The sequence below is a fragment of the Ambystoma mexicanum genome, chromosome 3p (assembly GCF_040938575.1).
Source record: "Ambystoma mexicanum isolate Mex_15411 chromosome 3p, UKY_AmexF1_1, whole genome shotgun sequence".
In the NCBI taxonomy this organism is placed as follows: domain Eukaryota; kingdom Metazoa; phylum Chordata; class Amphibia; order Caudata; family Ambystomatidae; genus Ambystoma; species Ambystoma mexicanum.
In genome coordinates, this window is record NC_090925.1 from 364,928,602 (window position 1) to 364,941,100 (window position 12,499).

A 12,499-nucleotide genomic window follows, 5' to 3' on the forward strand; every position below is an offset into this window, starting at 1 on the left:
CAGTGTTCTTCAGCGCGAGTGGAATGTCCGGAGTGGTGCCAGCCGAGAACCGACCAGCCAGGTAAGCCTTTTGAGCAGTTCGTAATTTGTAAATGTCTCTACTGCTTTCTTTAATGTTGCCTCTATCTTCCTCTTTCAGGTCGTTCTGTCCGGGAGACGTGCAGATTCGAGGAAGCTGTTCTCAGTAGCTGCGAGTGTTTAAAGTGAAGATTGCAGGTAAGATGCTGCTGCTAATGATGTTCCTTTTGTCTCCTTGCAGGTTCTGCTTCTCCGAGGTTCGAGGGAATAGCTGACATGGTGAGCGTCACGTTGCAAGCTGCAAAGTAACGCGAAGCGTGTTGTCTTGCTCGGGTGTAGTTTAAATAGCCCCAACAAAATAGTCCAGGTAAAGTAGTCCCTAGGCTGCCACACCCAAAACACTAGACCGCATAGCTTGGTTCTTAGGAACCAAGCTATGTGGATGCCTCCATGTTGGCTGACAATACAATAAAGTAGTTCCCAAGCACATTGTTTTTCATGGTGTATGAGCCTCGCGCCATAGGCGCCAGGACTGGCCCCATGAGGGCTTTTGAAGAGGATGCCAGGCTCTAGAGGCCCGAGTCCTGATTCCACCTGGCCAATGGGTTTGCCAGAGGGGGTTTTGGGCGAGGGCCATGACATAGCCTTTATTTTCTAGTCACTTCCTGTACTCCCAACATGGATGCCTGTATGACTTTCAGGAAATGCAGGGAACTGTGTAGCACACTTTAGTGTTTGGGCGTGGCTGCCTATATAAGCCACACCCAAGAACTGGTCCATGCTTCATGTGCTTTCTGTAGCTCCGAGCACACGTTCACCGCAGCCTGGATCTCCAGTGGATACTTACCTGTTTCTGCTTCCTCGCAACCCAGACATCCAGTACATCCTTACCTGTTTCTGCTTCATCGCGATCCGGACATCCAGTGGAACTCTCACCTGCTTTTTCTTGATCAAGGCAAGTTTCTTCTTGCTCCTCTCTCCAGCGCTTCGGCCCCGAGCGAGGCAAGTTTCTTCCCTGCTCTTCACACCAGCACTTCGGACCCGATCTATGAAAGAAGAGAGAACGAGCCAGAATTAGTAAGCGCACGCATTCAATTAACCCCTCAGTGTCCCACGCGACCAAACAAATTTACCTCCATAAGCGAGTCTAGTGGAACTCTTCTCTCTGCGCCAGCATCCAGCTCGCAGCTCCATGCCCGAAACCTGCAACGACAAAGAACATAAGATTACGCTCAGCATATCCACAGGCAACAATTCACCTTTTTTCTAACTTGCGCTCAAGGCCAGTGAAGTAACTGGCCCCACTGGACTTACATTCAGCTCGTTGTTGAATAAACCTGCAGCTTCTTCTTCGTGGGCTCCCGGAATCAAGAATGTGCATAACCTTACGAACAATTCCCAGTGCTGTAACTGGGTGCGTACCACAGACTGCCTATTCATCAGAACCTACCTGAACCTAGTGAAGCAACTAGTCCTGGACCCCAGACAACCGCGCCCTTGCAGATGCAGGATGGAGAGCGTGCCACACTAAACCAAAAGGTGAGCCACGCCCAAAGCAAGGGAATACACTACACTATGGACACCAGGAGGGCGGAGGGAGGTTAGGAAGGCCTCATTACGGAAAACCCTCTGCACACCCATTCTTTTGGCAGGTCAGCTTCCCAGCCCAGGGCTAACGAGAGGAAGAGACCAGAGGAATCCATTGCTCCTGCAGAGACCCAGGTGAGCGTGACAGAGACAGGCTCGACCCGGCAGAGGGAAGCCTGTGCAGAACTGTGTGATAAAGTGAAAATGATACAGGCTTGTGTCCGGCAGAGGGAAGCCTGTGCAGAACTGTGAAAAATTGAGAAAGTAAATGCAAACTGAATATTGATGGCAAGGCGGGCGACAGAAAGGGATTGAACTGCCAGAGGATGGAAGCCTAAGATTGAACTGTTGAATTGTGCCAGTAAGTCGAAGTGTGCAAGACTGATGCCTTTCGACCGAACTGAAGAGTTTATTCTTGAAGTCAGTTAAATCAGTGGTCACTCTGGGGAGCATTTCAAGAATTGTATCCACTCTCTCCTTTAGCAGTTGTCTCTTCACCTTCTCCCTTATGTCGCTTGGCAGTTTAGAGAACTCTGCAATGTTTAAACCTGCTATTTTGTACAATCCAGGGGTGATCAGCAGGATTAGGAGGCAAAAGCTCAGCCTTTAAGCTGCCATCTCCAAGGCTGACAATTCTAGAATCCTGAAGCAGTGATTTGAACCCACTATGTAATTTAAGCACTTGACAACACACATTCCAGGTTTTACTTGGTACAAATATGTAGGATTGGTATTTCAAAGCCTACGATAATACTATATATAGAGTTTACTTGCAAAATGCACATAGTACAGCAACCTGAGAACATATAATTCCTTATAGAATCATTTCAAACTAAAAGAATATCAGCGTGGCGTGACTGTTCACAATTTTTAATAACATGTGACCATTGACATAAAGCAAACCCCACCCTCTCGAACCTCCATGTCAAGCTAGTAGACATCATGGTTGTAAACAAATATTTAAAAGGGGGCTTTATTCTATTCAGTTAAACTGATTTGGAAATTCGCACACATTTTCTGCTTAACTGGTGCCGTTTGGGGTCTTCAGTTGGAAACGTACCGCCATCATACATAAGGAAGGGTTTACTGATAACAAACTAAATGTGTTTGCAAAGTAAAAAAAGGTGCTGGCTGTAGGCCGGGCGCGTGTGTGCGTGTGTGTGTCTGTGTGTCTGTGTCTGTGTCTCATCCAGGCCATGACTTAGCAAACTGGGAATGCTTGCTAATCAAACAATGCAGTTTCTACATTTGGCTTGCTTTTTGTGACCCTGTTAAACTAAAGGTACACACATTAAAATTAAAATGAACCAGTGGTTTATAGTGCACATAGTCTGCATATTGTAGACGAACAAACACTTAATTTTCAAAGCATTGCCTGCAGATTAGCCCAAAAAATCCCCAACTCACAAACTCCTGTCATTTTCTGCACAAATTAATTTTAAATAGCCCAATTGTGTCGGAAATCACTCATTTCCAGTCTTCAGCACTGAACATCTCCCGCTTTCTTCAGAGGGACCCAATATAACACAGACACTTCACCATATCTATTTAAGTGCTACAGCCCCTCCAACCACACGCACAGTTATATGCAAGGCTATAAGTACCGAATACAAATATACAACCAGCATTGGACGAGTTACACACAACTGACAGACTTCTGACAGCAGTTTTCTTCATGCTTCCTACTGAAACAAAGCATTTGACTCCTGGTGCTAGCGGGCGGGCGAGGCCGGAGCACAACATGCCTCTGCCTTTTACAAGAAAGGAGGCCTTGCCTGTGGTGCTAACAGAACAGAGCCTTGAGGATTTCTGCTCCCCTTCCTCTGGGACATCAATTCAACAAAATGTCAGCAGAAGGGCCATCACACATCCGATGATGTCACAGGAAGTGGATGTCATACGTCCTTTGACCCTAATGACATCACAGAAAATAACATCAGATGGCATATGATCTGATGACATTACCTGAAGTGACAGACAGGTGTGAAAAACGTACAGAAGCTTACATTTCATTAAATACTAAACCAGTACTAAAGCAGATAATACTTTTTTAAATACCAACCACATTTTAACTAATGTGCTACCTTGATATTCCACGAAGGGGTTTATGACAGAGATTGAACCAACGTAGGCCAGGGGCACCACTGTGCATATGCCACTAGAGCCTCATGTGACCATTTACTGCATCTTATACCAATTATACCTGTACATGTCCAGTCCAGTAATCGTGTGCCAAGAAAATTGCATTCCCAGGTGCTGCAATAATACGGTATGCCAAATGTAGCCTCTATTTGTGGATACTGCCATCTTTTGTTTGTTATAGCCTTAAAACTTAGTTCAAAATATATTAGTTACAGCTTTGTATATCCAGTTGCTTCAATCATATGCCAGGTACATCCTCAACGGTCCAGTAATGTCACTTGTGATGAATCTGATTGTACTCATTACTGTTTTCTCGATGGTGACCTCCCCCATGTGGCCAGTGGACGGCAGGCGCTACCTGATCCTGACCCTGGTGGCGGCTGTATGGGGGTCAGGGGGTGGTCACATAGGGAGACCACCACCAGGGAGATATCCTGACTTCCTCGGATGAGATGTGGTATCCCCCATTTTCCCATGAGGAAGACCCCCTGTTACCCAATACCCTAATGGCCTATTGCCATGCTTCTGTTCCACCCTATAAGGAAAGTAAATAAACCATTTCCCAACGCCCTTTAGGCGAATCCCACATCCATAACCTGAAGAATAAAAGCTCCCCAACAAAACCTCTTCAGTTCTAGTTTTCCTTCATGTAGAGGTGATCTTCCATGTGGAATCATTGAGAAATACCCTCCAAGTACCATACAACAGAATCCATCAATGAACTTCAATTCCCACAATCTCCTAATAACTGAGACAAAGAGGTTGAAGGAATTGATACAGAGTAGCAAGCGTAAGGATCATGCTGGTTGTTGGATGAAAACACTGGTGTGTGGGACCTTTAAAAATGGTAACCGGACTATGAGAGAGCGCTCAGGAAAAGACGTAGAATCTCCATCGAAGGCGGACAGAAGCTGGAGGCACAAGCCGGTCTGCGGAAGCCAGAGGCGCGAGCCGGTGTGGTGGAGCCAAGGAGCTCGCTGGCAGAGAAGGAAAGAAACATGGTGTGAGCAAGGAGTGCCATGAAGACGGTGGGAACCGAGAGAGGAACCCGAGGAGTTGGGCAGTCCGGAGAAGGAACACATTACTTACCTGTAACTGTTGTCCTCCAGCATGGGTCTGGCATGGATTCACATGCTCATGAATATTCCCCGTTGTCAGACTGGGAATCCTCTGTAAAATAAAAAATCAGTTACAGTTTCATTTCTGAACTGTCTTTCTCCTAACAACCAATCATTGAGCTCTGGGTCATACTGCCCCCAGCAAATGTCTACCATCTGCCTATGCCCCTCCTCTGGCAGCCATATTTGGATTTTGTAGCACGTAAAGTGGCAGTAGGACCAAGAGAAGAGCTGCAGATGGGTAGGAGGGAGGGTTTGCATGGGAATCCATGCCAAACCCATGCTGGAGAACAACAGTTACAAGTAAGTAACTTGTTCCTTCTCCAGCATGGATTCACATGCTCATCAATAAAGAATACATAGCAGTACACACATGCACAACCACGGGAGGTGGCAAGGCTCAACATAAGCATCTCTTACCTCCTCACCAGGCTCACCTTCAAGCGAACAGGTTGCGCAGCACTGCTTGGCCGACTCTGGACTACTCGCTGAAATCCCCGTCTACGCAGTAGAACCTCATGAAGGTGTGCGTCAACCTCCACATCGCAGCCCTGCAGATGTCCAGCAGGGGCACACCAGACAGGAACGCCGTAGAGTGGGCTCTCGGACGATCAGGCAGCGGTCGGTTTGCCAACTGGTGACAGTGGGTGATACAGTCAGAGAGCCACCTGGAAATGGAAGCCTTAGACAGGACCTTCCCATGGTTCACAGGACTAAAGTTCACAAAGAGCTGAGAGGTCTTCTGGAAACTCTTACTGCGGGCCACATAAAACTTCAGCACTCTTGCCACATCCAGCGAGTACAAAGTCCTTTCAGCCTGGAAACAAAGGCGTTGGAAAAAAAACAGGTAACACCAAGGGTTCGTTTAGATGAAAGTCTGACGGCAACTTGGGCATGAAGGAGGGGTGCGTCCGCAGCACCACCCTCGTCTCGTGGAAAGTCAAGTAAGGTGGTTTACAGGTGAAGGCCTGGATCTCCCCCACTTGTTGTGCGGAGGTGATGGCCACGAGAAAGTGCAGAATGCATAGGCTCGAACAGAGGTCCCATGAGGTCCCATGAGCCTAGTAAGCACCACATTGAGCTCCCACGCCGGGGCCAGAGCCTTCACCAGCGGGAACGAGCAGAATAGTCCCTTGACGAATTTCTCGACCAAACAGTGCACCACAAGGATGGTCGTCCTGGGAATCCGTTGTAGCAGGAGATAGCTGCCAGATGAACCTTGATGGAGGCGTGGCCAGCCCCGATTTGGCCAAAGACAGCAAATATGGAAGTACCTGAGGCGCTTGACCCTCAGCGGTGTAGATCTTCTGGGAACTACACCAAATAGCAAATCTCTTCCATTTAAGTCCGTAGCATTTGAAAGTAGACGATGCTCTAGCCTCGGCAAGAACTTCCTTGCAGTCAGCCGGGAGATAGTAGCCACTGAATTCTAGCACTGCAGGAGCCAAGCCTTCAGGTTCAGAGACCCTCCTTCCCTGGTGAGAAGATCTGCGACCACTGGCAGCTTTACTGGTGGAGACGCCGACATGCTGAGAAGGTCCGGCTACCAGATCTGCCTCGTCCACGCCGACGCGACGAGGATCATTCGGCAGCGGCACTGTTTGTGTTGACTGATGACTCGAAGTAACAACAGCAACTGAGGGAGCGCATACATAAAGAGGCCATCCCAATGGAATGAGAATGCGTCCCCCTTGTTCCCTTGCTGGGGAAAGCTGCTGGCAAACCTCCAGCACTTGGTGTTCGTCGCCGTCGCAAACAAGTCGATCGGGGGATTGCCCCATTTGAGGAACAGGATCTCCACTAGGTCCTGACGAAGTTCCCACTCGTGGCAAGAGCGAAGCTCCTGTCTCAGGGAGTCAGCGACCGTGTTCTTTACTCCTGCCAGATGAAACGGGATAAGAAACATCCCCTGGGCGACGGCCCACTGCCATAAGTCCTGTGCCTCTTTGGAGAGCACTGGGGACCTAGTGCCTCCCTGTTTCCGAATGTAAAACATCTTGGTGGTATTGTCTGTGAAGACCCGTACCACCTTGCCCTTGAGGGACGGCAGGAACGACCTGAGGGCCCAAAACACCACCCGTAGCTCCAAAACATTGATGTGCAATGTCTTTTCCTACAGCAGCCACAGGCCTCTGGCATGAGACTTCCGGTGTGCACTGCCCACCCCTCGAGGGAGGCGTCCATCGTTACCGTCTCCTGATGTGGGGAGTCCTGGAAATCCGCGCCTCCGGTCAGATGAGAGCATACGCCCCACCATCTTATTGCCCTATGGAACCCCTCATCAAGAGCGATCTTGTCCTGAAAACTTCCGGACACTTGAATCCAACGGGTGTCGAGGAACTTCTGCAGTAGCCGCATGCGTAGCCTGCAGAGTCAGATGAGATAAATGCATGACATCATGCCAAGCAGAGACCTGATGGTCCTCACTGTGGCGATCTTCAGACCGAGCAGCTGTTGCACCTTGCCCAGGATGGACGCCACTCTCTCCTCCGACGGTGACGTGGATCCCTTGCTGTCGCAGATGTGCAGCCACTGGAGCCAGGCACTTGGTGAAGACCCTTGGCACCGACTTCAATCCAAAGGGAAGGGACTTGAACTGGTAATGCTTCCCCTGAACGACAAAGCGCAGAAACTTGCGGTGTCCCTTGTGAATTGGGATGTGGAAGTGTGCATCCTGCAGATTCAATAACGACAGAAAGCTGTCCGAACACGTGTTGAAGAGTGACCATTCAGAACTTCTGGGACTTGATGTATTTGTTTAGTCGTCGTAGGTCGAGAATGGGCCTCCAGCCCTCGGTCTTCTTTCTCACGAAGAAGTACCTTGAGTACACTCCGGAGCCTCACAGCTGCTTTGGGACAAGCTCTATTGCCCCCTTCTTTAGCATGGCCCGAACCTCCAGCAGCAGCTGAGGGACATGGTTTTCCTGTCAGGCCACGAGTGGTATTTGGGGACACTTCCTTTGGAACTCGAGTGTGTCCGTGGGCGAGAGCGTCCAGCACCCAACAGTCGGTGGAGATGGTCTTCCACACACTGATGAAGTTCGCCAGCCGGCCACCCACCGGAGTGCATGGGTGGGGCCCCGACGTCATGGCCGGTTCATTCTCGTTTGGACGTTGATGGGCCATCTTGGGGTCACTGGTGATCATGACGTCCTCCTCCGAAAGCCTTGGAATGGCCCCTGTTGGTCTCTTGGGACGAGGAGCAGGAGAACTGGTGGTACAAAGAGGAGCTCCCGCCGTAACCCTTGAAAGAACCGGAGGCTTGCCTCCTGTCGATCGAAAGGATGGCTGTCGCTGCTGTAGCATACCCAGGGCACGTGCGTCTCCGTGTCTGCCTTGATGGCCTGTGGAGACTCATCTACAGCCTTCCCGAAGAGACTGTCTCCATCAAAGGGCATGTCCAAAACCCTCGTCTGGACGTCCTGTCGAAGATTGGTGGCCTTGAGCCAGCCACGACGATGATGGCAAACGCTGTTGTCCATCTGGCGGAACCCAGCGTCGGCGATGTCCGTGGCCACCGTGATGGCGTGGTCCGATGCTACCTAGCCTTCCTGCAGAATCTCCAGCGCCTCGCCCTCTGGTCGTCTGGGAGGAAGTCCAGAAGTGGAGAGATCTTCAACCACAGCTCCCGGTCGTAGCACGCTAAAATAGCAAGGGCATTGGCGGCCTTGATGGTTGTTGCTGCAGAGTAGATAACTCGTCGTCTTCTCCAGGCGGTCCCTCTTTGCTTGGGCCGGAGAACGGTTCTTCACGAGAGACAGGCCTTCGTCCCAAATGTCATTCAAGAGTGGGACTGAAAAGATGGTCTTTCTCTTCGTCTTGCGGTGCTGGTATAAAAACCCATCATTCTTCTTCTCCTCCGGCGCGAGCTGGAAGAGCTCTGAAGGCCTGGAGATCATCGCGTGAAACAAGCCTATCTCGTCCGGCGGGGAGGATCTGGGAGGCAGCGACGGGAGGTCCATTCCACCGTCGTCGTCCGTGCCCGTCATTGGCCGGATTTGTCTCATCCCTCGAGGGAGGAGATGGCGGCGAAGGGTGACAAGGAGGCAGCGGGTGCCTCTTCTTCTTGGCCAGCGGTTCCCCCGTTGCCAGAGGGTCGGCCGCCACTGGAGCCGCGGGTGGGGCCGTCGGCATAACAGGCATCCTCATCTATATCTCGAAGAACGGAGTATGTAGCGTAGATAGAATGTCCACAGAGAGGTCTCTAGGGGGCAGCTGAGGCGAAGGCGGAATAGGAAGCTGAGGTGCAGGAAGAGAGCCAAGGCCCTCGTAGACCTGAGGCTCTCCGTCGCCTTCCTCAACGGTATCTTCGTCATCGGCGTCTTCATCGTCGCTCTCGTCGGCACCCTCATCGTAGGGCCTGACTCCGACGCTCTCATCCTCCTGGATTTTCTGAAGATAGACAAGCTCCTCCTCCAAGGAGATATCTGTGCCCTGCAGGACCTCTGCCCCCCGCCCCCTTTTTTCACATCCAGAGGGGTAGTCTCAGGGAGATGACCAGTATCTTCTTCTCTAGGGTCTTCTTAATGGGTTGGAATGAAGACTCCGTCCTGGCAGGGGGGACCCTCTTGCCTTCGGAGGTGCGCCCTGTGGGTTCCGCCCCTGCGGCCTTCGAAAGGGACACCACTACCACCTCGATGGAAGGCGGAGCATTCGTCGGGTGTACCTGGGCCTTCACAGTCAGGACCGGTCCCTTGTCAAGCTTGGCCTTCGAGGCTGTCACGGAAGCCTTGTCCTGCTTGGCCTTCTCCTTAGGGGGAGGGTTGCAGCCTCTGTCCCCCTTGGCCTTCTCTGCCAAGGGCAGGCTGGCTTTGGACTTCTCCTCGGCCATCTCTGGAGCAACCTTGAGTTTGCCCGGATGGTCTAATTTCCTCTTGGATGAAGATCCTGAGCGTTGGCTGGTAACCGAAGTTGCTGGAGACGTCGGACGCGGCCTGGCCGCCGAGCCCGCCACAAAGGCGTTCCCGGTGGCAATGGACTTGCAGTGCTTAGTCTTTTTTTGGACTGCCGCGGGAGGGGAGCCCTCAAAGGAGTTAGAAGCCTGCTCAGCTTTCCCGATCTGGGAGAGCCATGCCCCTGGTAACCACCCGGTGCAGAGGCCTTGGCCTGCAGCCACTCATTCAGTCCTTGTGCATCGTGTACAGGCAATAAAGGCACTGGGCTTGTTTGTCTTCCGAGAAAACATTCTGTAAGACGCATTCAGAGCAAAGCTTGAAAAGGGGGTGGAATCCTTCTTCTCCTCCGACATGCTCCACGTGGCGTAAGCCTGAAGAATGTTCTGGAAGCCTCCACAAAGAAACTTGACGAAATCCGCCCTTGAGGGGCGCTGAACAATCCTAAAAACGTGTCCCCGTTAATCGGAAGGATGATCTATGTAGAACAAGGCTCGATTGACCGTAAAATAGAGTAAACTCTTCCAAAAAGCGAAAAACACAGTAAAAGCGTGTGAGCTAAGCACGAGGACTGCCAACACTTGAACGTGCGGTAAATCTCTGAAGATGGCTGCCAAAGGAGGGTAGTGGGCAGTCATTGGCTGGGGGCAGTATGGTTGGTTGCTTGTTAGGAGAAAGACAGTTCAGAAATTAAACTGATCTTTTCTTTTACCGAGGATTCCCAGCCTGACGACGGAATATTCATGAGCATGTGAATCCATGCCAGACCCCATGCTGGAGAAGCAGCACTATCCTTACCGGGAGCCGAAAAGAAGCCAGCGTGCAGGAGCGGAGCAGCGAGAAAGGATGGAGCGTCGTCATAGCCACCCTGAATGGGAAGCAAGCCAAAAAGGTATGCAGCGTAAGCACGAGCAAGTAGACACTACACAGAGCCGGTATGTCCGCTAGCGCATACTGGGTACTGTAAAGAACTCATGGTGGCAACAGTAAAGACAGACATAAGTGATCACAGTTCAGTTTATTAAACTATATGCAGATTGGAAAAACACCTAATCTAAACCTAAATATAAGTTGGAAGCAAGCTACGACCATCAAATAATAAGGTAGTCCTAGTGGCATCTTGTCTAATTAAAGGGCATATACTAAGAAAAACCTATTGCCAATCCTTACAACTAAATACAAAAGAGTGTGGGATAATATTCACAAGAAAGAAACAAAGAAGTGTTCACAAATGCTAAATCAGGATGTGGTAGCTGTGGGTCTCCCTTCCCCAAGTTTTGAGCACGGGACAAGGCGGGACTCTGGAGCACAGCACACGGTTGCACTTTTCTCTGTTGCACTCCTGGGTCGCTGGGTGATGGCTTCTCACCCTTGGATCCCCCTCTTTCGGACTCAGATCCTGCTCCACTGTTTGCCTCCCTCCGTCGGCTTCACTACGGCTTCTCAAAACAATCTCTTCTGTGACATTCACAAATCTTAATGTCTTTTTAAACACGTCAAAGTGGACATCGCTGTGCACGCTCTGCCGTGTTCACTCTCGTCAACCAACTGTACATTAGGACTTCAGACTCTGCCCACTTTTCCTCGGCATCCCTCAGTTGGTTTCACTCTTGGCAACTTTTGTAAATCACACAGTGCGGAATTCATTTCCTTTAGCTTTACCTTCATTTGCTGGTCAGATTATTCAACTGTACGGAAGATTTTGCTGGAACCCCTAATGACCACTTTGACCCTCTTCTCGCGCCTTTCCCAAGGCCTTCTGGTTGCAGTAGTTTCCACAATAGGGAAATCGCCCAGAGTTTTCCCAAGTGAGCACCCACGTGGTGCCTGACTCCTCTGTAGCTGGTTTTCCCCCCCTCTTACATCAACAGTTATTTGTACTTTCTTCAATTAGCTGCTGGCTACATTTGTTAAACAGAGTTCAGTTTCTTATCAGCTCTCTCCTTGACTCACTGGCTGTGATGAACCACTTAGCTTTTCTTGCCTCTGGAGTCAAGGCCAGTACCACGGTGGTAAACATCTCTCCCCGGCTTGGTAATCAGCAGAGCAGGGCACTGTGTACTGTTGACATCTGCTGCAACACATGCAGACTATTGTTCGCGGTCTTACGATTCCTTCTGTGGAGATTTCACAGGCCTGGCTCGGAAAGGGCAGGTCGCTTCTCTCCTTGTCACCCTTTCGGTTCTCGCCGCCTTTCTCCTCCTCTTGAACTGCCGTGCTGGATTAGCTGTCTCGTCATGTGATCTGCCTTGCTCGTATTGTGCTCTCCTGCTCCACCTTTTATCCCCGTGGGAAAGGGAAAGGGCCATCAAGTGTGTGTGATTCTGGTCAATTGCCTGACTTTGCCTGACCCTTGTGTTGGGACATGTCTGGAAAGCGACTCTGGTGTCTTTCGTGGTATGCAAAGGTATTCGTGTCGGAAAAGGGGCAGGGGTAGATTGTTTAAGTATCCTACGGGGTAGGATGGGGAAAAGGTGTTCTAAGAAGGGGGATATCGCATCTCACAAGTCTGTGTCCTATCCCATCCAGGTGATCCTCCCTCACTGGTCCACCCCCAGGACCTGGATCCAATAGCGATGGCCGTGTCCTGACCACCTGGATGACAGATCCCCTGGAACTAGTCAGGCAGACACCTTCACGTTTCTCACAGTACTCCAGGGGGTTTCGGCAACCGCGTCAAAGAGAATTTCATCATTGCGAAGTTACCGAAAGTGAAATTCTAAAAAGATTGTTTGTGAATCG